The following is a 26,211-nucleotide window of genomic DNA, read 5'->3' as shown; positions in this document are numbered from 1 at the left end:
GACCCCTTGCCTATTATTCTATTCTGTAAGAATTCACACAACACAATACATGTCCTCAGTCTTTAATAGGTTAATACCAATCCACCCTTGAAGGTGTATTGGATTCAACATATGGTTTCATATGTCACACCTACTGCTTTTGCTGTAATCTTTCATAATACTAGATCAGATCTATAGCAACCAACATAAATTTACAGGAATCATTCAGGCATTTAGGCTTTATATTTGGCCTGTGACCATACAAGCTCAGGCTCACTGTATTGCGCATACTCTTTCCTACTAGGTAACCATCAATATGCAGTCATATAATTACAAATGTGTACGAAATTACAGCTGGCAAAACAAAATACAGCCCTTCCTAAAGCAGCATAACATTGATTTCGAAAGCACAAATATACCCACATGGTTTGTCACTGGTGGTAAGCAACACCAAAGTCCTGGTCTACTTCAGGAGTCTTTGAGATTCCATGCAATAAAATACTTGTCTTTAGTTTTTAACTCACTGTAACAACAATCCACCTTTAAAGATCTATTGGATTTAACATGTGCTTTTCAAAATAATTGTATCAGACTTACTGCCTTTGACATAATGTTTAATAAAAAACAGATTAGGCATCTAGCCTTCATCAATGGCTTATGAATATAACCAACTCATTACTCCCTTAATAAAAATAACTTTTTTCACTATGCAGAAAGTGCAACACAAGCTCCTTTTTAGCAGAAGCAGACAACTTCCCCTCAATCAAAATCTGTACACATGAGAATCAACATTTAGGTGGAGCCAAAGCTCCTTTGTCAGTAGTCCTAAAACTACAAATGTTTACAAAATTACTGTAGGCAAAAGAATATACATTTCTTCCTAAAGTGAAATGACATCTATTCTCAAAGTGCAAATCTTCTGCCCTGACGGTTTGTTACTGTGCTAACTAGCACCAAAATTCCTTGACTACTTTGGTAATCTGTGAGATTTCCTGTAAAATAAGTACCTATCTGCAGGCTTTAACACAATGTAATGACAATTCACCCTGAAACACCTATTGGCTTTAACATATTCTTTTCCCAAAAAGTAAGAGAAGCCTGCTGCCTTTGTTGTAATTTTTCATAATTGGCAGATCAGACCTAAAGCCTTGATCAGTGATTTGATCCCTGTTGAGCAGAGGCTTTCCCACAGGACAAAAGAGCAACACATTCACTCTTTTTCAACAGAAGCACATACCTTCAGGATAACCAAAACCTGTTCTCCAGATTTCAACCTTTGGACTGAGCCAAATCCTTCCTCTCTCTCTCTCTCTCTGTAGTGCTTCTTAAAAGTCATTTTCTTCACAGCAATACATTACCATCTGAAGTAGCGCAATAACACTTCAAAGTAACCGTTATTCTGCTTCCCCACAACTGTACTTTACATACAAAGTAATTTTTAACTGCATGTGGTTTGTGACAGCAAAATGGTGTTATGTCATGTATTAAACCCATTTTGAGATTCATTAAAGCCTTTCAGTATACCAAAATATATTTAAAAACCTCTTTAAAATTGCAAATAGGAAAGAGGCGTCAATTCCTATTTTTGATTCGCAGTGAGATTAATGGTATGTGACTGCATTTGCAGTGGTAAATCATAGAAAAGTTACTGACTTCTCAGAGGAGGTGGAAACAGATTTGCAAATGAGAAGCTGTTTCCTTTGGCTTCCTCTTTGGATATTGTTTTAGACGTCCTCTGGAGGATCCCAACCGGATTGCCTGCTACTCCCTGCTCCTCTTGGTCTGTTTGCAGATTACATTTTTTAACACTAGTTTCTTTAACTCCTTAACTGTGGAGGATGAGACATTCACGTCCACTGCAGTATCTCCCATAGTGGAGGACTTGAACATCTCGTCCTCCATAATAGGGAAAAAAATCCTGGGATGTGAGGGAAGAACTCCCTTGCATTCCAAGATTTCTTTTTATTAGTGTGCCAAGTAGCGCGAACAGTGCACTGATGCCACACTGATTGAAATGGAAATTAGTTGGCGCAATTAGGCTGTCTTCCTTCACTTTCATTGGTGCTCAGGGGCATATCTCCACCCAGAGTACTGATCAATGTGCAGGAGAGGTAGATTTTTAAAGGAAGCAGTGTCCATTTTCCAAAGGTACCCTTCCCTGGTGAATCCCTGCTTGGTGATCACTGCAGGAGGGTCATCCCCAACCAGGTCACTGGATGCCAGGGAGGGTGGGTGCTAATGGCCATCCAGGCATGACCTAATGCTCTCCACCCAAAACATATATTTCAGTGCCTCTCGGCTCTGATTAGTGCTACTTGGTGTCTACACCCATTCTGCCCCTGCAAGTGGGCAGAAAGCCCACTAGCACCATGGTCATCTATTTTAAATTTAAACAATGTGCATCAGACCATGCCACCAACCCATAAATGGCCCTACAGTCTTTCTTCCCCACCATGATGGCCAATCGGGTAGTTTATCCCAATCTGCCTTCCCGGAAGGCGGGATTAAGCAGCCTAAAAGCCCACTAGACTTAAGACATTTCTTTAAAAAAACATAGGGGCAGATTGCCAAAGCACCAGCCCTAACCCTTACATTTAGAAGGTCCAACCGTCTTGCTGCCTCATTGGTAGACAGTTTGCAGAATTTATTCCCAATCTGCGTTCTCCAGGGGTGCAGAAAGCCCACTAGACGAAGCAGTATATTTTTAATTTAAAAAATAGGGTGGAGCAACACATCTAGACATTGAACTCAGCACCAACCCCTGAAAAACCCTTCAATCTTTCTGTTGTCCCTGGGGTGACCGAAACCCCACTAGGCACCAAACAAGACAATGATTGGGGTAGGTGTTCCCACTAAGGCATCAGGCCTTATCCCCACCCTACAAAGGGTCCACCAGGCGTTCTGATGCCTCCTCATTGAAATGTGAGGAAAATGTGTAATTTTAGCAAAACCTTGATGTTTGCAGGGTATTTTGGGTAATAAATCCTAGTGGGATCCATGCTGGCCACACCATTCTGTCATTCTGGAGTGTCTAGTTTAAGAAAAGTCTGTGTTTGGTAGGTTTAGCTAGGTGACACCTGTGCCTAGGCCTAAATACTACAGCTACCCACATCACAAAAATGTGTTAATTTCCAAGCTAAAAATGTGATGTGTCCACTTTTGTTTTGGGGCTATTCCTGTTGCAGACACTAGATCCTGTTACACACATGGGTTACTGCCTTTATCGGCAAAAAAGTGGGAACGTTGCATCCTAGGAATTTTGTGGATAAACACAGATTCTGATGCATTCCGTCATAGAAATGTGATTGAAATTCATGATTTTAATCAAAGTTTGTCATTTGCATAGTATACTGGATAAAATAAAATCACACAACCCTGAATTCCCTTGGTTGTCTAGTTTTCAGAAATATCTGGGATTGTTAAGTTTACTTTGGTGGCAGCCGAGCACAGACCCAAATAAATCTGCTACCCAGTCGGTCAATTATATTCAGTTTCCATAGCAAACACTTGGCATGTTCACCTTGCATTTTAGGGCCTTTATTGTCTCTGTACCCAACCACACAAGTTGCATACTGTTTTACCTGGAGAAGTGGGTGATAGGAATTTTGAGAAGCCCTACATTCTGAGTTTGGTGAATTTCAATGGATGGCGGTCACGGCTGGGCCCAAATACCACAGTTACCTACATTGCCAAAATTGGTCAGTTTTCAAGCCAAAAACCTAATGTCTCCACATTGCATTTTGGGTCTTTTCCAGTTGCAGGTTACAGACCCAGCCACACAAGTGGAGTACTTTTTTTTAATTTAATTTTTTTTTAGGAGAAGTGTGGAAACACAGAATAGTAGAAAGTTTGCTATTATCTACAGGGAGTGCAGAATTATTAGGCAAGTTGTATTTTTGAGGATTAATTTTATTATTGAACAACAACCATGTTCTCAATGAACCCAAAAAACTTATTAATATCAAAGCTGAATATTTTTGGAAGTAGTTTTTAGTTTGTTTTTAGTTTTAGCTATGTTAGGGGGATATCTGTGTGTGCAGGTGACTATTACTGTGCATAATTATTAGGCAACTTAACAAAAAACAAATATATACCCATTTCAATTCTTTATTATTACCAGTGAAACCAATATAACATCTCAACATTCACAAATATACATTTCTGACATTCAAAAACAAAACAAAAACAAATCAGTGACCAATATAGCCACCTTTCTTTGCAAGGACACTCAAAAGCCTGCCATCCATGGATTCTGTCAGTGTTTTGATCTGTTCACCATCAACATTGCGTGCAGCAGCAACCACAGCCTCCCAGACACTGTTCAGAGAGGTGTACTGTTTTCCCTCCTTGTAAATCTCACATTTGATGATGGACCACAGGTTCTCAATGGGGTTCAGATCAGGTGAACAAGGAGGCCATGTCATTAGATTTCCTTCTTTTATACCCTTTCTTGCCAGCCACGCTGTGGAGTACTTGGACGCGTGTGATGGAGCATTGCCCGGCATGAAAATCATGTTTTTCTTGAAGGATGCAGACTTCTTCCTGTACCGCTGCTTGAAGAAGGTGTCTTCCAGGAACTGGCAGTAGGACTGGGAGTTGAGCTTGACTCCATCCTCAACCCGAAAAGGCCCCACAAGCTCATCTTTGATGATAGCAGCCCAAACCAGTACTCCACCTCCACCTTGCTGGCGTCTGAGTCGGACTGGAGCTCTCTGCCCTTTACCAATCCAGCCACGGGCCCATCCATCTGGCCCATCAAGACTCACTCTCATTTCATCAGTCCATAAAACCTTAGAAAAATCAGTCTTGAGATATTTCTTGGCCCAGTCTTGACGTTTCAGCTTGTGTATCTTGTTCAGTGGTGGTCGTCTTTCAGCCTTTCTTACCTTGGCCATGTCTCTGAGTATTGCACACCTTGTGCTTTTGGGCACTCCAGTGATGTTGCAGCTCTGAAATATGGCCAAACTGGTGGCAAGTGGCATCGTGGCAGCTGAACGCTTGACTTTTCTCAGTTCATGGGCAGTTATTTTGCGCCTTGGTTTTTCGACACGCTTCTTGCGACCCTGTTGACTATTTTGAATGAAACGCTTGATTGTTCGATGATCACGCTTCAGAAGCTTTGCAATTTTAAGAGTGCTGCATCCCTCTGCAAGATATCTCACTATTTTTGACTTTTCTGAGCCTGTCAAGTCCTTCTCTTGACCCATTTTGCCAAAGGAAAGGAAGTTGCCTAATAATTATGCACACCTGATATAGGGTGTTGATGTCATTAGACCACACCCCTTCTCATTACAGAGATGCACATCACCTAATATGCTTAATTGGTAGTAGGCTTTCGAGCCTATACAGCTTGGAGTAAGACAACATGCATAAAGAGGATGATGTGGTCAAAATACTAATTTGCCTAATAATTCTGCACTCCCTGTATTGAAATTATCTCAATTTTTTGCTTTCAGGCAGAAGACAATGTACAAGGAATAACATTTTGCAAAATGCCCTCTGAATCTCACAAAAATAGTAGTTAGTAATAATAGTTAACCCCAATTTCAATGTTGTATTCCTAAATTCAGTATCTGGGCACATTTAAAGAATGCATAGGTTTCAGGTATAACTATTTGCCATCCTTAGATGATACCATACAATAGCTGCTTGGTTGGCACATTTCCCCAGTTGAGCGTGCATCATGCCCCAGTACCCAGAGATCCCCAAGCACCCCCATGCTAAATGATAGAATCTCACTGGCATTATCCTACAACTCCAATTCGCGGAGACTTAGTGGGGTTAATCATATGTGAAAACCCAGAGGAACAATACAACCTGTTAAAAAACTTAGGGGGTCATTCTGACCCTGGCGGTCTACGACCGCCAGGGCCACTAATGACGGAAGCACCGCCAACAGGCTGGCGGTGCTTCCTTGCCCATTCTGACCGCGGTGGTAAAGCCGCGGTCAGAAAACCGGGGCCGGCGGTTTCCCGCCGTTTTAGCCCCGGTTGGGCGAATCCGCCATGGCAGCGCTGCAAGCAGCGCTGCCATGGGGATTCTTAGCCCCTTCCCGCCAGCCTGTTTCTGGCGGTTGTCACCGCCAGGAAGAGGCTGGCGGGAACGGGTGTCCTGGGGACCCTGGGGGCCCCTGCACTGCCCATGCCACTGGCATGGGCAGTGCAGGGGCCCCCTAACAGGGCCCCATGATGCTTTTCACTGTCTGCCTAGCAGACAGTGAAAAGCGCGACGGGTGCAACTGCACCCGTCGCACCGCCGCAACACCGCCGGCTCCATTCGGAGCCGGCTCCTGTGTTGCGGCCCCCATTCCCGCTGGGCCGGCCGGCGCTAACTTGGTTAGTGCCGGCCGGCCCAGCGGGAATGTCCGAATGCGGGAAGCGGTATTTTGGCCGCATGGCGGGCAAATGCCGGTTCCCGCCTGGCGGGCGGCTACCGCCGCCCGCCAGAGTCGGAATGAGGGCCTATGTGTATGAATATGTGCCTGTAGTTAATGGAAATCAGTTTAGTTTGAGCACAGCAGTACTTTCATCAGTGCTGCGGCACCAGTTCGGCAATATCTGCCTCCCATTTTGCTATAGTTCAAAGGGCTACTGTCTGAATTGATTGAGAGTATATTTAATATAGCCTGGAGATCCATTGACTTTGTCAGAACCCCTTTCAGGGAGCAACATGCAAGCAGGGCTTATGGGCTCCAGACGTGTCAATTGAGGCAGTAGGCTCTCACCACTTGGTGGATAGCACTTTCTGCATCCTTCCTAGACCAACAAGACCGCAATCCATGAGACAGGCCTATGTCATGGTGTGTTTGCTTGTGACAACAAAAATCAGCATTTGGGATCCAGACATAAGTACTCTTGGTCATTCAGGGCAGGGGTGCACGACCATTACCATGAAGAGGATTTTTCCGTAGCAACAGTACACAATAAAAAATCATTGTAACCTGCAGATCACTTATTCGCTCTAGGTATCATGTTTGTTCCTGCTACTTAACTCCTGTGAAGGCAGTACCATCTCACCACTAGGAGTGTAGCACTTTGGGGATCTTTCCAAGTCCAACAAGACAGCAATCCTTGAGTCATGCCTATGCCATGGCGCACACACACATGATCCGTGTTTGCCTATGACAACAAAAATCAGCATTAGGGGTCAAAACATTAGTACCCTTGGACACTCAGGGCAGGGGCGCACGTCCATTACCATGCAGATGAGTTTTTCTGTAGCAGTAGAAAAATGAAAAATCATTATTCCCTGCAGATCAGTTATTTGCTCTAGGTATCACGTGCTTTTGGAAACCAGCAACACAGTATATTCTCAAAAGCAGAAGGTAACTCTATATTACTTTTGTAAATTGGGCTTTGAGGCAAAAATTACAGTTTGTTTTTTAAAACCTTTATCATTTTGAATAAAACAAACAGGCTACACAGCCATCAAAGATCTACAACACTCCATACAGAAAGATGGGGAGAACTGCAGGTGAAGAGGAATGTGATAAAAGAAGCCACATAAAGCCAATCAGATGGAGACTTATAGAGTAGAGGACATTTGTACAATGATGTATCTGCTAAATTCTATTCATATTACGTAAAGTATAAAGTTGAAATCAGTGACATATCAGTCATTGTTAGTGTGTTTGACTTCTGAGTTCAGTGTCAAGAGATAATCTTGGAGCATCTGCCAGGTGTCTTTCAGTCTGGAGGTAATAGATTTCAGGAAAGCATATAGATCACTTTTAGTGTCACACAAAGTCATATCTTGTAGCCAGGCAGTGCTAGTTGGGATACGAGAACTGCCCCAGCAAAGTGCTATTTGTTTCTTAGCCAGTAGTAAAGCAATTGCTGCAAACTGTCACTTGTCAGGGCTCAAGGATTTGACATACCCCAAAAGGGCTGTCCCAGGGCATGGGTCTAAAGTATGGCCAAGCATGATAGATATTTTGGAGAAGTTTTCCCCCATGTACAATGCAGTGACATGACAATGGCAGGTTAAATGTGCAAAGTCAGTGTGATCTATTTTACATTTTTGGCAGTGATGAAGCCTTGTGGGGTCTAGTTTGGCAAGTGCTTTAGGTGTTGTGTAAGCGCGGTGTAAAAATGTGAAGTGCAGAAGTTTGAGCCTGTGGTTATTGATGATTAGTGTATTTTGTGAACAGCATTAGTACTAGGTCTTATCAGGAATAGCGTGTCCCAAGACCCGATCCCATGCTACTCTAGATTTTTCCAGGCCAATGGGTCGTAGTGCAAAAGAGTGAGACAAGATATCAATCTGCTACTGTCCTGGATAGCAATGACCATGGACAGAGGGGGACAATCAATCTTTGGGGTAAACTGGCAAGGTGAAGTGAATAGGGCTTTGTAAACGATGAAGTATGAATCTATTCATGGATGTTAGATGTGCACCTGCAGTAATTTCAGTCGGAGGTTTCAGTATACCGTTTACGAATAGGTCACCAACCACGCACAGTTGAAGGGTGGCAAATGTCTGTTGCACTAAATGTTCCTGCATGAGTGGTAACCAAGGGTTATTGGGAAGGGGTATGTGAAGGGAGTATAGAGTCAGGTCACCCAAGTACCGTCGCAATTGAAACCATGCCCAACTTGTTGTAGAGAGAGTTTGTATATCTGTAGGGTCTCAGGGGAGTCCCCTAGGGAGCGGAGTGGCAGGTCGGGTTCCCACGCTCTCTCCGGCGAAAGGTATGGAACCCTGGCATCCTGGTGATACCAATGGTAGGTGAAGTGAGATTGGGCCGCTAAACAATGCAGTCACATATCCCCGAAGCTGCCACGTTCATAAAGCATTGCCAAAGTTTGCCATCTGATGCACGGTCTGCTCCCCGCCCAGATGAGACACATCAGAAGACCTTGAAGAGTATTGAAGAAGCTGTTAGTCAATGCAAAGGGGATGGGCAAAAATTACAGTTGTATACGTTATTACTTATTTTACTTTCCTCCTACTTATTTTCACTATTTTTCCAATAAAGTGATTAGTTCCTTTGGGAACATGTTGAGCAGTCTACAGACATGACCTATTGCTGATTTCCAAATGTTGTCTTTTTTCTGCAATATATTACTTTTCACATTTATCGTTTATACCAGTGGCGGCTGCCACTGAACAGGAGTGACGGGGAGGGACAGGGCGCAAAAAAACACTTACCTTGAAAGGGAAACACGTTTGTCTCCCCTCTGTCCTCTTCCCGGCTACACAGGCACCCAGCTAATTACAACGATGCTGTAAGCAGCGTTGTGATTGGTCTGAGTGGCTTGCTTTGCCGCTCAGACTGGGAATGGGGCCTGTGCTTGTTCTCTACCCGGCTTTGCTATACAGCCTGGTAGAGAATATGCAAAGTGCGCATGTTCTCTACCCGTCTGTGCTATACAGTCTGGTAGAGAACATGCAAAGTGTGCATGTCTTTTGGGCCTGCCGAACACAGTCGGCCAAAAAGACATGCTGCCTCTATGTGCACAAAGCCCTCCTCGGGCCCCCTTCCTCCAGCCCTGCCTCGCCCTACAAGGAAAAATAAAATGTTAATTACGTAATGTACGTTATTATCATTTTATTTTTCCTTTTTGGAAAAAACATTGGGGCTACGCTCCTCCGCCTTAGTGGAGAAGCCTCCCCTGGTTTATGCCTGTTTTCACTACAAACTGCAAGTGGGTAGAAACCACCAAAAACTGGAAAAATCAGCTACCACTTGGAAAAATGCAAAAAATTTAGTGGGGAAAATGTTTGTATTAAGAATTCTACCTTTTGTCACGAGCTTAGAATAGGGCCATCTTGATATTGCAAACCTAATGTTGTTGCTGTGTTGATGAAAAAACATATATTTCTTGCAGAGCACTTGTCCCACATTTTATTTTTTTAAACCTACATTTTTTCTGTAGTTTGGTTATTTTCTTGGTTCCCTCCAGGGGAATCTACAGACAGTGGGTAACCCAATATGTGGGACAAAAGGATTCAAATTTGGCTTGGATACCTTTTCTGGAAATGAAAGTTATGAAGACATAAGTGTTACGTGTCTCAAACATAAAAGAGGCTCCGTACTAGGATGCGGGTGTCGGGGGTGGAATAGGGGGCGCCTCAGCAGTTAAGGAGTTAACGAATACAAGTAAGTTTCCCATTTGGGAATGCAAACTCAGGGATGGTAGTCTGCTGTTCCATTGCAGATTGTCATCCCTGTGTTTGTATCCAATCACAAGGGGTTGCAAATAATAATTATTCACGTTTTTCATATTCCTAAAATTCATTATACAGCGCATGCTGCAACACCTGTGTTTAGAGATATTGCGACATGTTGTTTCACAAAAAAAGTTTCTTAATGTTTTCTCTTTGTGAGTGTAGTCATTTTTGACACACACAAAAAGTTTGACGAGATGTTCTTACCCACTTACCAGGTGTATTGCTTCATCATAGGACATCGCCATGCTCTTCAAAGCCATTGTTTGATGGAGAGCGAGCCTGCACCCAGGAGTCAGGGAGGCACTTTTCTAACCTAGGATCAATAAAATGAAGTAAAAACCGATATGGTAACCATGTATGACTCTAACTTTGTAGTGTACCACGTGGTGTTAAAAACCGAGTTCTAAAGAACTCTGTAAAATTCTAAAAGAAATGCACGTTCCAGTATGCCACAGAGATAACATCTTCTAAGACCTAATCTAAACAATTCAACAGATTGAACATTACCTGTAGGACAATGGAGACAACACCACAAACCATGACCTAAGGGCCACAGAAAGAGACCAACTAATATCAGTCAATGCATTCTTTCAATATCCTGTCACAAAAAGATTTCCTCAATATTATCATTGCAGCCAGACCCAACAGGATTACCTTCAGACCCAGCACCACCAAAACATTTTAAAGATATTTTTTGCTCAACCTGTGCAAGGGATGTAGCCAGATGCTTGCTCAGCAAGTCCTTGAAACTAGGCCCATTCCCACCTTTTCTGAAAAACTCCTAAATTAGACCTTTCTTCAGAAAGAAAACCCTTGACCCATTTGATCTAGCAACTACAGGCCTGAATCAGGTAGACCATTCTTTGGAAACAAGGCTTTAGAGAGCAGTGTTTACTCAACTCTCTAACCTTACCAAACAGTCTGGCTTACTGTCAGACCAACATTCTGCTTTCAGACTAGGCAGAGGTACTGAGGCAGCTGTTACATCTACCTGAGAAGATTTAAAATTCACAGTCTACAAAAATGGAGTAACTACATTGTAACCTCTGGATTTATCAGCTTCATTTGAGACTGTCCACCGCCACATGCTACTGCAAAGACTCTACCTCCTCGGAATCAATGAAAATGCTCTAAATTGATTGCTTCTATTCTCACAAACAGTGAGTAGTCTACCTACACCCTTTCACAACACTGTGGTGTTTCTCAGGGGTCCATCATATCACCTCTATTATTCAACATTTACTTAATACCCTTACCAAATCTGATTAAAACATACAACCTCACCCTTTACAACTAGGTAGATGACACTCAAATCAATTAAAAAAAAGATAACCCTTAAGACCACTACAATTCACAACCTGATGACTGCCTTTGTGCCATATGCACATCAAAATACAACTCATCCAAAATGCTGCCGGCTTCTTTGCAGCCTTCCTACGAGACAATTCATTACTCCAGTCCTGCATTCTCTCCAGTGGCTACCTATAGCTAGAAGTGCAAAGTTCAAGGCACTCTACATTGTCCATGGAGCCTCTCAAGGAAAAGGACCTGTATACTTACAAGCAGTGGCGGCCGGCAGCTTTAGGAGGGAGGGGGGCGGGCGGGAAGCACACACACACACACACTCACTCATTCTTTCACACACAGACACGCACGCACGCACGCACGCATATACATCCATTAACAACACTCATAACATTCAAACATGCACACACACACCAAACATTCATTTTAAAAGTTCACACACACTCATTCTTTCACACACACACGCACATCCATTAACAACACTCATACCATTCAAATATGCACGCACGCACCAAACATTCATTTTAAAAGTTCACACACACTCATTCTTTCACACACACACGCACATCCATTAACAACACTCATAACATTCAAACATGCACACACACACCAAACATTCATTTTAAAAGTTCACACTCACTCATTCTTTCACACACACACGCACATCCATTAACAACACTCATACCATTCAAATATGCACGCACGCACGCACGCACCAAACATTCATTTTAAAACATCACACACACACTCACACACGCACGCACGCACATCCATTAACACCCATAACATTCAAACATGCACACACACACCAAACATTCATTTTAAAAGTTCACACACACTCATTCTTTCACACACACACGCACATCCATTAACAACACTCATACCATTCAAATATGCACGCACGAACCAAACATTCATTTTAAAACATCACACACACACTCACACACGCACGCACGCACGCATGCACGCACATCCATTAACACCCATAACATTCAAACATGCACGCACGCACCAAACATTCATTTTAAAACATCACACACACACACACTTACCTTCAGCCTCAATGTCCCAGGAGGGTTGGGACTGCTGCCTTCCCTCATTGGCTGACCTTAGGTCAAAACAGACAAAATCCTTCCAAACACGTTACACAGTGTAGTGTGCTTCTCAAGAAGGCAAGCGCTCCAGCGGCCCACATAGGGATTGTTAGCGATATAGTAATGCTGCAGTACAAGACACAGCTCCCCTTGTTTATTTAAATGTTGCGTTTCATCGCTAGAATAAATGTGAGATGAAGATAGATTCTGTGAGTAGTGATAAAAACACAAGTACACCGAAATCTTTTTTAATTGAGCTCTTACATTTTATTAAACACAAAGTTCGACTTGACTTCTTCTGTGAGGATTAACGTGCCTGTTTACATTTCGGAGACATGGTATTACTGGGTGACCCTGAAGTGACCTTTTACAGCTCTTGTCGGTTGTGACACTTTTGGGTCAATCTGTTCTTCAAACATTCACCTGATGCTTTGTTTTCTCTCTGGTCCTACAATCAGCTTCCCCGTGATTGTCAATTTACTGGCAACAACTGCGTGAACTGGAAATTAGTTTTTTTTTTTTTAAGCATACGTTGTGATGGGAGACTTGCAAGCTCTCTTGCGCCCCCTTGCTTCAACCACGTTTACTGTAGTACATTACTCTTGTTTCCAAATTTCAGCCCATTCTGCCCTGATTATGGAACCGTGCTCTGCAAAGCATGTTCTTCTGTGTTTTAGCTTGGTAAGTTTGAATCGATTACTTCCGGCAAGCGGTGGTATGTGTGCATACTTCACCAGTTACTTGCAGTCTGGGCGCTTTAGTTCAGACCTTATGTCTGTAGGCTTTTCCACCATGCAGGGTTTTGTGCCAGGGTCCCTAGGGAGATGGACCTTGCATGCAGCCCGTTGTTCAGAACCATGTGGAGTTGATGATATATGTCTGAATTGTCTCTGCAGGCGGCAGGTGGGGTGGAATTGAGGGGGTGTGGGCGGGGGTGGGGGGAGGGGGGTTATAGAGGAGCCGCAGATCCTCTGACCCTCTACCAGCAGTGTTAATACAGTCCGTCTGATGGGGTCTCACCAGACCCTGCACTGTAAAGGCAGTATCGTGCGTGCCTATGTTGTGCCTGCGTTGGTGGGTGATCGTGCTGGAGACTGAGGGGTGATGTTTGCTGTAAAATATGCTCACTTACAGTGTTATGTTGTTAACTTTATTTGTTGAGCCCACTACCACGGGGCTTCTTGGCACTTAGTAACACAATTCTTTAAATGACCGGGAAACTATCGACAGCTCGCTGGGGAAGTCGGCAGAGCCAAAGGCTTGCACTTTGAGAAGAGCTCTATAGACAATAACCTTGGCAGAGCAGCCATCAGCAGAGGGGGACTGGGCGAGTGCAGATAGTGAGGCTGCGCTGTCCATATCCGCTCTTAAAGTAGACAGGTAAGGTTATTTGTTGGCAGTCACTAACAAGCATTGGCAAAATCAATGGGTCTCGCCTATGCAAGAGCTGTTGGCTCTGCCAATGTGTTTTAGCCATATTGTTCACCAGCTTGGCTGCTGTTCTGCATGGCTACAACCTAGTGGCATAAAGGGAAGTGGCGGGAATGTTGCAGAGTGCAATGTTGCAGAGTGGATCAGAGTGTTGTAGAGTGGAGTGGCAGAAAGTGTTGTGTATTGGAGTGGCATAGTGTGGAGTTGCATAGAGTGGCACACACGGGGATTGGCGTAAAGTAGACTGGTGTAGAGCGCATTGGAGTACTGTGGAAGAGTATAGTGGCTTAGAGTGCTGTGACTGAGTGCAGTGGCATTGAATTCAGTGGCAAACAATGCAGAACTATATGGTGCAGTGGTGCATAGTAGAGTGGAGTGGCGCAGAGTGCAGTGACGTAGAGCAGAGTGGCTTAGAGTAGTGCAGAGTGGTGTGGCGTAGAGTTGAGTGATGCAGAGGGCAATGGTTTAGAGCAGAATTGAGTGTCATAGAGTGCAGAGTAGAGTTGAGTGGCATAGTGCAGTGGTGTAGAGTGGAGTAGTGCAGAGTGGAGTAGAGTTCATTGGAGGAGAATGCAGTGTTGCAGAGCAAAGTGTCAGAATGCAGTGGTGTAGAGTGGAGTTGAGTGGTGTAGAGAGTAGTGGCGAAGAGGGCAGTGACAAAGAGTGAAGTTGTGTAGAATGCATTGGCGTAGAATGCAGTGGTTAAAAGTAGACTGGTTTAGAGTAGATTATTTGAGAGTACAGTGAAGTGTCGTGGAGTGGTGCAGGGTAGAGTGCAGTTGCTTAGAGTGGCATAGAGTGACATGGGGTAGAGTGCAGTGGCATAGAGTGGAGTGGTGCAGAGTAGATTAGAGTGACATATAGTGGTTTGGCACAGAGTTGAGTGTTACAAAGTAAAGTGCATTAGCTTAGAGTGTATTGGAATAGAGTGCAGTGGCGTAGAATGGAGTTGTGCAGAGTAGATTGGTGTGGCCTACACTGGAGTGGTGTAGAGTGCAAGGCTGAAGAGTGCAGTGGTGTAGAGTACAGTGGCAAGAGTGCATTGACATAGAGTAGAGAGGTACAGGGTAAAGTAGAGAGGTATAGCATGAAGTGGCATAGAGTGCAGTGACGTACAGTGAAGTGGTGCAGAGTGTAGTGCCATGGAGTGGTGTAAAATGGAGTGGTGCAGACTAGAGCGCACTGGTATGGTGTGGTGCAGAGTGGAGGAGCGTAGAGTGAAGTATTCATGGTGTGGTAGCGCACTGCCATTACAGACAACACATTTTCAATTGAAATGACCATTACATTTGCACAGACATACAGTTTTACTACTAAAACTATACAGTGCACAGACAAAAATGTGTAGAAATTGCATCACCTAGTTTAATGATTCGTTTTGACCATATTAAAGTATTTGTTTCCAACTCACTTCAGAAATAACCAAAAATGTGCCTCATTTGTGCGTTCATAATTCTGATACATTCTGAAATTCTTACACAGTTCATTTAAATGTTGTTTTGTACTAGAAAAAAACCTCTTTACTACCCTCAGTATCCAGCAAGATTGTCACATATTTCCTCTCACATAGATGTCAGGGAAAGGAAAGTAAATAAGTGCCTTGAAAGACTGTGCATGATATTTAATTTCCATGTTTGAATGTACAGCAAATGTGACAAGATAAGAACTAGATTTACAGGCCTGTTAACAGAAATAGTGTTTGTGGAAGAATACAGAAAACACAGTTTAGGCAATGGGAGGGGGAAACTAAACCTGGACAGCCTAAAGCAAATAAAGCCATCAAATGGAAAGCCAGAAAGTGTGTGTTACGATCCACAAATCCAGTGGTAATCAACAATCGGAAAGCATTCCTAGGGCAACTTTCTGAAAGTGCCTAAGATGTCTTTAGCAAACCAGACAGCTGTGCTGTTGGGTAGGCTGCTACCTAAAAAGGATTGTCTATGAAGCTCAAGAGAAGCTGGTGGTAAAAAAAAACAATGACTGAAACATAAAACAACATGCTTGCCTTACAGTTGACAAGGAGTCAAGCTGAGCTTGTCTTCTGAATGAGAAGCCATGCTTTCAAGTGTTTTCGAAATCTAGTCAGACATCTTTGAGCTTTTAATTCCAGAGCTAAGGCATTCTGCATGGTGCATGTAGTGAATAAAGAAAGCCCTATGCCCACATATAAAAGTACAGTATTTCAATATGTTTAACTGCCTGTAATGGATGGGACCTATTGCATGAGAGGGTTATGCCAACTTAATCTTGCTTGTAGAATGCCTGGCGAACCCTAATGCAAGATTTTGTTTGTTTTCACCATATCTTTGAAAATAAATGTCTCTCTCAACAGAAATCAGTGTAGTTCATATTAACAGGACTGGTGTGATTGTCTGGATAATCCGGGGGTCAGTGCAGTTGACACACTTTCTGCATGCTGCATTCTGTCTAAAGTTTTAGGAGGGGCTCCCACAGAAATCACATTCCCATTACCCAGGCCTGTGGTGGTTGTTCTTCGGCTTAGCCTAGAAGTGGATTGCTAATGTAGTGGACTGAGTGTTTCTTTAGGTGTAAATTGCGGTTCGCAACAATAATCTGCCTGGCCTTGTGTTTGCAGGCTCAACTTTTCTGCATACACTCGTTTCCTCCGTGTTTCGCAAAGGCCCAGTGCTCTTGTACCGGTCCCTTTGCTGTTTAGTATGATTTGGTTTGTTTTTTAATGCTTAGTATCATTTGGTTTCTTTTTGAAGGTTCTTCCTCTTGAATATTCTTCCACTTGATCGTCCTTACCCCACTCTTATTCCTCCATGATGGGAACTGAGTAAGGTAAGGCCCATCTCAGTGATGCCGTGAGTTGGGCTATCATTCTAGGGATGAGGGGCAATATGTTACTGAGGTAGTATCAAACTACCTTTAACCACATGGACTTGACACAACTGTTGGTGAGTTTGAGTTCAGCTCTGACTTCCTCCTGTACTCCTAACCAGCTAGGCCAGTCCATTACGCCTCCAGGCTCATTACCTTCAGGTTCGATACCGAATACCGCGGCATCACCCCATTTGTAACGTCTAAGCCTGTTATTGCAGAACAAAGCATAGAGAAAAATAGGTAGCAGAGGCCAGATTCAAGAGACTCCTGCTATCGCAGTAGCAGGAGTATGAGGCGTGAGTCAGACACGCGTCTGGCGCCAAACTTGAAATCGTAATATTGGGATAACCATGGCCATTTTAAATTTTTTTGTGCTTACAGTTTACTACATTAAGAAAGTCAATATGTTTAGATGTTTGCTCCATTACAATTGCATGACTGGAAGTGCCAGATTACAAAGTAGGAACTGTGGCCCGGATGTGGGTATTCACCCAAAGAATCTGAAAACCAGAGAGGTTTGCACAAGGTGATGTGCATCAGCGGGGCACAGGGTTTTGTACAAAAGAAGAGCACAGCGTGATTGATGTACAGAGGTGGCGTTTAGGCTGGTGTATTTCAGGGGAGCAAAACAGGACACGTAATGCCCCAGTGGGCCATGAGGAATATACCTCAAGGGAGGATGGCACATATAAGAGAGAATACTGGAAAATCTGCATCAGGGGAGCAATAGAAAGTGCACTTCACGGAGCAATGGGTAATGTGCCTCCTGTGAGGTTCTGCGATGGCCTCTCAACCACTGTGTGACATGCTTTGGAGTAGAGTAGATATTTGGCTCAGGTGAACACCGGCTGTTGTTTATCAGGGGACACCGAGTTGTATACAGCTCGGGGCCTTATAGCTTTGTGCATTTTGGGGGACAGGGTGACCTGCAGCAGGACAATGTCTAACAACAGGTAATCGCTGATGGATGGTAGGCGGGCAAGGGGTACAGTCCGAAAGTTGCTATGTCAGATGAGAGCACATCATCTAGTCATGCTTAGGTCTGTCCTGTAGGTAGTGCTAGTGGCCCTAAGTGTGTGGGCTGATATTTATCGGACCCAATAAAATCCAACTCCACTGATTCAGAATTTATTGAGACTGACAAATAACTCCCAGTTAGGCGTTTCTGCCCCCAAATCAGGGCAATGATATGCAGATTTTGGCGCTTTACACACCAACATCTGCACTTCCTAATAATTTTAGGCATTATTTAACCAATACATTTCTGCTGAAATTTATCTGGGGAAGACTGTGGCAGTACCCTGTTAGACACCAAACTCCTAAATGTGATATGTGAGGGGAGAGTAGTTACTGTACGTATTGCAATTAATGAGGCCATTTATAATGAGGACCGATGAGTGATGATGATAATCCAACAGTTCTTGCTAAAATCTACCACTTTAATTTCTATGCAATTATGTCTTAGTAGTTATAGTATCCTTGTAACAAAGGAACACGTCTACAAAATGCAAAGACGTGAAGTGTGGGAAGGGGGTGATGTTGGAAACCTATGATTATTTGAACAAACTGCGACCACCTCTTCTCAGGGATGGCACCACTTCAGGCTTGAAATGCCTTCTGTGCCACAGTTCTAGTGTAACTAAAAGGGTTCCTAAGTCCTGGTGCTTCAGTATCTCCTCAATGAGATGCAGCAAAGGTAATTCATTTTTTTAACGTCAGGTTTGTGTCCTGTTATTGGGCAGCTCTGTGGTGGTCTTTACCCATTGGTAACCAAGGGCCCTTGCTACTACTGCATTCTTGCAGTCAAGGTTTGCTGTAGTAGGTGTTAGGTTTTTGAAAAATCAGTTTAAAAACCAAGGGTCAGATGTCTGAACCATTTTACTGGTCGCAAACGGCCCATGTACAAAAAGCAAAACGCGATTTGACAACTTGTTACCGAATCGCATTTTGCTTTTGCGATTCGGTATTAGGAAGGGAGGTGTTTAGGGCGTCCCTTCCCAAAACCAAATGGCACTGGCATGTATGAATGTTTTGCTGCCCTGAATGCTGTCTCAAAACATTTGCAGCTACCCCCAACCTCAAGTTCCCTTTTGTGAATGGGGGCACAAAACTTTTTTCAGGGCAGGCAGTGGTCCCATGGAAAATGGGATGCATTAAAAAACAAAAACCTTTATTTAAAAAGCAGTCATGGACATGGTGGTCTGCTGTCCCTTAGTGGCCACCATCCTTGTGAGTACGGCCATTCCCAATGGGGTCGCAAATTGTGACCTACCTCATTAATATTGATGAGGTAGGTCATTTGTGACCCCATTGGGAAACGCAAACAGTGTGCTTTACACTTTTGTACATTTTGTTTTACGAATCGCAAATTGCGATTCCCTAAAGGATCACAAATTGCAAGTCGCAAAACAATATCATACATCTGGCCCCAAGTTCTCTTTCATAGTTTCATAGTTTAACTGATGAACTATAGGAAAAATGGATATACTACACTTTTCTAGAGCTGCATTGGGATCCCAGAAATGGTTTTTGTAACCTAGAAAACATGGCACTTGGGACATGATATCTGCAGTGCAAATGGTTTCCCTTTTAAACTAGTCACAAATAACACATTCTTTTAAAATCCATCCTCTGATACATTCTAGGGACCAGTAAAGAATTTTCAATTGCAGCTCTATCACTAAGTTGTAATTGTAACACCAGAGTAATGAGCTATGGATATGCCTGGCCTTTGCCATAGATTCTTTTTCAGCCCATGGCTCAAGGGGGTAAATTGGTAAACCTGAGCCAGTGCCTCACTGAACTTGCCCAAAACTGGTAGACAAGGAGCTAAAGTGAACTGGATCCCAAATCCCAAAAGGGATGATACTGGCTGATAGAAAGGAAGAGAACAACATATTTTAAAATTCTAGAATTTGTGTTTTTCTACTTCAGAAAGCTACAGGATAGGGTGTAGTTAGTGGGATGCTAATGAACCGGTGGAACCAATGGAAGTCAAAAACGTCCCTAGTTAATGTTCATGGTGCTAACGGGTATTAAAGGATAGATTGCAGGGACGGCTCCTCCATAGGGACGGAGGAGCGTCTTTCCATCCTCCCCCGCCAGCAGCTGCAGCTGCAAACCTTTTCCCAAAAAACAATCATAAACTGTGTTTATGAACTTTTTTTGGGGAAAGGGGCGGGGCCACAGGGGTGGCGTGCATTGTGGGGGATTGCTCAGCACTCCCCCTCAGAGCGTATGTGTGTTTGGCAGGCCCCCTCGGGCTGACCAAACACACATGCACACAGGGCTCTCTCCAGCTGGGCTGGAGAGAGACTAGACGGGCTCCCAGTCTGCCTGGGAGCACCGTGGCTGGGCGCTCCCAGCCAATCCTAACGCTGCTCCAAGCCACGTCAGGATTGGTGCAGGGCAGGCTGGGAGCCTGTGCCTGCTGCATAAGACGGAGGAGGCAGAGGAGCTGCGCGGGAGCGCAGGTAAGTGTTTTTTTTTTAAATTGTATTACTTTGTATTTAATCCCCCCCCCCCCAAGTGCCGCCCCACCCGTTTTAAATTTACACGAGCCGCGACTGATAGATTGCCATTTCCTTGCTGGCACAACAAGAGTCTCATGTTTTACGAACTGTTACCTCCTTATAGCGGTCTGGACTTACCAGTGGTGGAGACACACATTTATCGTGGGCACCCACCAGACTGGTTTACCCCAAGCCAAGAAAATAGAGCAAGCTGGTTATGGTTAGGGTGCTACTATGCATTTAAAGGGTAATAACTTCATAACTTTATGTCATAGGTCTACGGTTCCAGCTGTTTCAGACACAGGGTGACCAGCTCTAACCATCATGGCACATTCCAAGGGTCTAGGATAAAACTTAACCTTGCATCCTTAGTAGGGCATTGTGATACCCATACCCATAAAGCTATAAAGTAACTATGCACCCTACTGAGGTCCTCACACTTCTCCAGTAGTCACGGACCCAGATTGTAGGGCTGCTGTACACGAGGTAGGGCAAGGACCAGTTCAAACTTGCTAAAAGCATAAAGCATAAAGGCTTCACATACTCTTATTCACCTTTTAATTTAGATGTTGCAGAGATGGTTCAAAGATTTAATTAAGGCCAAGGGGTGCAAGTCCTCGTGTTCTGGGTGGATCATCTCCTTCAGCTTTCCTCTGTGCCGGACTCAGTCATCTGGGTCTTGTGCTCGTCATTAAGGTCAGCACAACTCCTCTCCTCTCATATCTGTCCAATAGTTCTTGTTCCAAGCAAGGCAGTGCAGCAAAGTGGGGCTTCTTCTAGGCTCTGCGCTTCGCAAACTAGTAAAGGGTATATTTGCAGTCTTTAGTTCAACCTTTCTACGCTGAAGGAAGGGAAAGTACCAAGTATGCAGAGGATCTACTTCTGATGGATACTTCTAACTGCCCTTGAGAATCACCCTGGTGTCACTCTGTTTCTGGAAGCAGCTCATGCATGTTGCCAGGTGGGAGCAATGCTTCCACTGCAACTCTGTCCCACCTCGAGACATGACACAGCGCTGCATTTATGCCCAATACCTCCATGATGATGCCAGTTCCAGTTCCTTTGGCTCTTCAAAGTGGATCCGATAGCAAGGATGCCAACCCCATCCACCCAAAAACTAAATCATTCAAACAATTTGGTGCGTGCCACAAGTAGATGTTTGACATGCATTCGCAAAACATCTGCTTTTGGTTCCCCAGCCTCAACCATGATTCTAAGTCCTGTGCATATGCTCTGTGATGTATCCAAAGGCAATCAGGGAACAAGACACTAAACTGTATGCTGCAAAGCACGAGAAAAAAGTCAGTCGCAATGGGCCTATCCTGGTACCATTCCTGTTCACCAGGTCCAAGACAAAATCAAGAGGCACATTGAATAGAAAACACAAGATACAAGCAACTCTCTTCACCTTCTTTATGCTCGCTCACCAGAGAGAGGCCGCACAGTGGGTACTTAAAAGAGATGTTTTTAGTTTCAGCATCCGACACCAATTCTCTAGCTGTTGTGCCCCATGTTCCTTTAGCCATCTTCGACTCTGCAGTAAACTGCATCCTTCAAGGAGGCCTTGCTGCAACCCTATACAGGGGTTTGGTTTCTGCCGGTGCACCATCGGGCCTCCATTTGGGCTCCCGCTGGTGCGTTCCTACTAGACTGACCTTGTATGAATTTTGCTCTGCCGATAGCAACAGATAATGCATTGACCCCTCACCATACACTCCTCCACCTGTAATTGTAATAATTTTTATATAGCACTTACTACCCCTGGCAAAGCGTCAAAGCACTTTTCGAGCGAGTAGCATGCTACTACGGAACCCAAGAGGAATTAGTGGTGGATTAGTATAAGGAAATATGAGTACAGTATTAGTATGTGTTAATTTGAGCAGAGTATATGTTCCCTTTTTTGTCTAATCAAACAAAAACACCTCTTTATAAGGGGTGGGCGCAGGGTCCTTTAAACAGGGGAGTTTGGACCCCAATGATTGTGAAAACACAGCAAACAAGACCTTTTTTGGAAATTTGTGATTCCTGTTTAGACAAGTCCGATCAAAGGAACACTCAATCGATTGAGCCCTATAGACACTCATAGCACATTCCTGGGTCAATTAAAATACATTTTGCACAAATACACTATTAGGTACATACAAAGAGAAATGTAAGATTTAATGCATACTGTTGTGCAGGCAACCTGTCACCCATGAAGCAATCTGTGCAATCTAAAAAACGTTTAGATTTGCACTCATATGGGCCAGCTCCCCAATTATTCATGTACAAAAACGAAGGGAGAGAGAGAAAGCTTTCCCACAGGGTCTCAAAGAAAGTCTTTGGTTTTAGGGATAGCGTCCTATTTTTGATACACGTCCCGAGGGGGGCTATCGGCCACACAATTTAGGAAAACCAACAAAAAGTAATTTCCTATATTTGAATCAGCCTAAATTCCTGATCCAAAGTTGCATGGTGTATTATTCATTATTTAGGTAAACGTGAGCACGTTTCAAACATAGCTCAGTGGAGTGTCTCCTCATGAGGTGAAACTGAGTCCTTGCCAAATGAAAAGCCCAGGCTGAAAGAAGCTGATATTATGTGCAAACCTGGACACTACAAGCATGACTCATAGGACAAAATTGATGGGGTCCCTCCGCAAAGTATATGGAGGCCTTCCACGCATCCCCCTCCCCTGGCCCAGTCAGGAGCTTTCAGGCCAGGGGCCCGCTGCCCGTGCACTGTGCTGATGGAGTCCCCTGTTAGAGCTGAAGCCTCTCCTCCTCCCACACACCAGAGGGGCTGTGGGGGCTATTAATACACCACTGGACACAGAACACGCTCTTACAATGCGGTTTTTGCTCCTGCTGGAAGATCTTCTCTTTGAGGTGGTGTCTATTTCTTAACACAATTTTTCTGTCGACTTTAGGTTTCTCGTTGTTGGATTTGGCTCTACTGAGGGTATTTTCCTTAAACTTTTTTTCTCTCAGTCTTTGCCTCTCTGTGTGTGACCTTAGGACTCTGGGTACTTCCCCACTGTATGGTATTGGGAAAGTGGACATGCCTGTCCTACCTATGATAGGAAGGGGCGGGTAAGGACATGGTTGAGATGCTGTACCCTGGTGTGCTCAGAGAGACAAGTATACCACATACCCAGGGTGGGTATGGCCCTGGCTACTAGGGAAACATGCGCTGGGTGTACCACCGCCTAGGTGACCCTGTTAACCTATGGATGAGGCCTGCAGGGGCGCTAGCGCACCTGCGCTCAGGGTGGCAGTCCCGATGCGGGGGCCAATGTTTTCCCTGGAGGGCCCTGATGTCAGGGCTAGTGGTAGGCAGAGGGCAGGGCGGACATATAAAGGGGTACCATGTCCGGGCAGGGGAGCACCCCCATATGGGTGTCTCCTACCTAAATGGGGGGGTCGGACCTGTATGGGCAGTGGCGCTGATCAACATGTAGGGGTCCTGTCATGGAAGTGCCCAGGTTGCCATAGGGCCTTCAAAGGTACTGAGCCTGCATACCAAACCAGTGGGTGCACATTTACACATTGGGCGATTTCAGGTATGTTGCGACTGGCACAGATTGCCAATAGGGGCAACCTAGTTAAGGGGCGCCAGATCATATAGTAAGCCAGGCCCAGGGAGCATCTCCATGCCCTTGTGCACGTGGGAGCTCATATATGTGGGGAGTTTGGCATAGCTGGCCTCAAGGTGCCTTCTAGCACCAGGGCTTCATATGCTTAAATGAGACTGCACAACTTGCCAGTGTGTGCATACTTGCACCTGGGTGTTGCCATGGGTAAGTGGCAACTAGTTTCACTCGCCTGGGTGCGCAACTTTCATACTGGTGGTTTTCCTATGTAGGTACGGGAGCTGGCCAGAGTGTGCACATTTGAACACAGGTACCTTAATATAGTAACCGAGCCTGATAGAGCAGGCCGGTATGCTCGCTTGTACACTTTTGCGGTGGCTTTAACTAAAGTGGCCCACATGACCCCGTGGGCATTGGTGTGCTCCAGGGCATATGTGCCCAGGGAGTGCTAAACACCGATGCATGTTCACACTACCTATGAGCGCTGGAAACATGGGAGAATGTGTCTTATTAAGGGTCGCTGCAATTGTGGATTGCAGGGGAGCAGCCTCATGATGTTTAGTCTCACTTGACTCATGATGACAAACGCCTTCTAATGGTAAAGGTGGTTTTGTCACCAATACCCTAGAAATGCCACTTCTGGGAAGTGGGCATTTCTAGGTTCTGAAGTGGTTCTGGTGTCTTATAAATTTGGCTTAATTCTACAGGTTCTGGGGGTAGAGAACATCTGTGCAGTCCCTAGGCGATCGCTATAAAACTTGGGCGTCCAGAACAACAGATTCCATTTCGGATGGCTAGATCTGGGGAGAGATTTTTGACACTTGGCCTCTGAGCCAGAGCATGGCCCCACTAACTATAAAGATCTGCTTTCCAGAGCCTCATGGCGGACTGGGACGAAATTTAGGGAAAACATCTGTGGTTCAAAGGAGAACCTTTTGAACCTCCCCCCTACTTCAAGGGAACTATCTAGTATAACTAGGGGACTGCAACGGAGAATAACCTTTACGGTGATGCAGGACAGGTGCTGTTGGACCACATTGGCAAACTGCCAGAGAAATTTGTTGTTCCCAGGAGGATAACTGTCTGAGGAGTAGCTCTGCGCTCCTCTTCCTGCTTGGAGACTGGCCTGGGGCTGATCGTCTGCTGCTGTGTAGCATTCCGAAGGGTAACTCTCCAAGGGCAGGTTGGCTTGCTCCCTGTTCGCTGAGGAGGTCTCAGGGACATCAAAGACCTCCTGAGAGGGGCATACAGCGATGGCCGGTAATATCTGGAGAACTGTGCCCTCTGCTGCCTCTGCATCATATGCTGGACTTCATCTGGCAGCAGCGGCATTAGCGTAGCCTTAGTATTGTTTCTGGAGACTGGTATTGTCTGGCGCGCACTTCAGTTGAGTGGCCCTTTATCCTGGGGACCACTGCACGCTGAAATGGCTTGTGAATGAGTGTCTCATATCAGCAGACCTCTGACATTGTGCCCCCTTTTTTGTGGAGATACAGTATTGAGCATTTTTCACGTGGAATCATAACTGTCTGGGGTCACTCGAGTCTCCGTGCCCCATAGGTGGCATCGCCTGGTACAGGAGGTGCGGGCCTAGTAACTTGTCGTGTGCAACTCCGAGTGTCAAGGGCGGTTTGGGACCCAGGAAGCTTGCAAACACAGTGGCATCCACTATCCGGATATCAGGGCACCGCATTAGGGTGCCAGAAGTGAGTGCATACGAGTAAGTGTGTATGGCAGTGCAGAGTGAATGTGTGGGGCTGAGTGCGGGTGAATGCGAAGACAGTACCGTGGTGCTGCTGGTCACGTTTATCCTGTCAGGGAGTTCTTAAGTTGCCATTACAGCTTACTAGTGCAGCTTCTGCTGCAGTGCTGTAAACCTTGTATGTGCATTTTGCTGCTAACGTTGGGAACTGGAGTGCACCCTGAATTTATGTGTTACATTGATTGTGGGGAATTCTAAGACTGGTCTTATGCTGACAACGTTTGGCACCTTATTTGGGTGCGAGAGGGATTGTACTGTTTTTCTCATGTGTACATATAGTAGTAGTGTGTAATGCCTCATATCATGACTTCCATCGCAAATTGGAGCATAGGCCAAGTGTTACATTATACCTGTACTGTGTTTACAAGGTGTGTTGAATACAGTCTTTTTATACACACGCTGTGTGTGAAGTCTCATTTGTGCTATGCAGCGTGGTTGTGGAGGGGAAGTGCTGTGTTTTTGCTTTATTCATTGCCTCTGTGATGAGCCTGACTGCTCTGTGGCAAGTTACCCAAGGGTGAGCACCGGTTATACAGT

General features: G+C 44.7%; 1 protein-coding gene and 1 long non-coding RNA gene across 2 annotated transcripts in view; one reads left to right on the top strand and one right to left on the bottom strand.

Annotated features, from left to right (window-relative positions):
• Positions 1-12,685, bottom strand: part of LOC138265509 (uncharacterized) — a 72,692-nt gene extending 60,007 nt beyond the window's left edge. Inside the window, exons 1-2 of the long non-coding RNA XR_011199370.1 lie at positions 12,510-12,685; positions 10,365-10,465 (exon numbers count right to left, since the gene is read on the bottom strand). This is a non-coding gene — a long non-coding RNA (uncharacterized lncRNA). The remainder of the gene's footprint in view (positions 1-10,364; positions 10,466-12,509) is intronic.
• The window catches only part of LEKR1 (leucine, glutamate and lysine rich 1), a 543,246-nt gene that overhangs the window by 120,549 nt on the left and 396,486 nt on the right, over positions 1-26,211 (top strand). The gene's annotated exons all lie outside the window — the stretch shown is intronic.

Source organism: Pleurodeles waltl, chromosome 11 (genome assembly GCF_031143425.1).
Source record: "Pleurodeles waltl isolate 20211129_DDA chromosome 11, aPleWal1.hap1.20221129, whole genome shotgun sequence".
Taxonomy (NCBI): domain Eukaryota; kingdom Metazoa; phylum Chordata; class Amphibia; order Caudata; family Salamandridae; genus Pleurodeles; species Pleurodeles waltl.
Note: the sequence above shows the minus strand (reverse complement) of the source record. Positions and strands in the feature narration are given on the sequence as shown.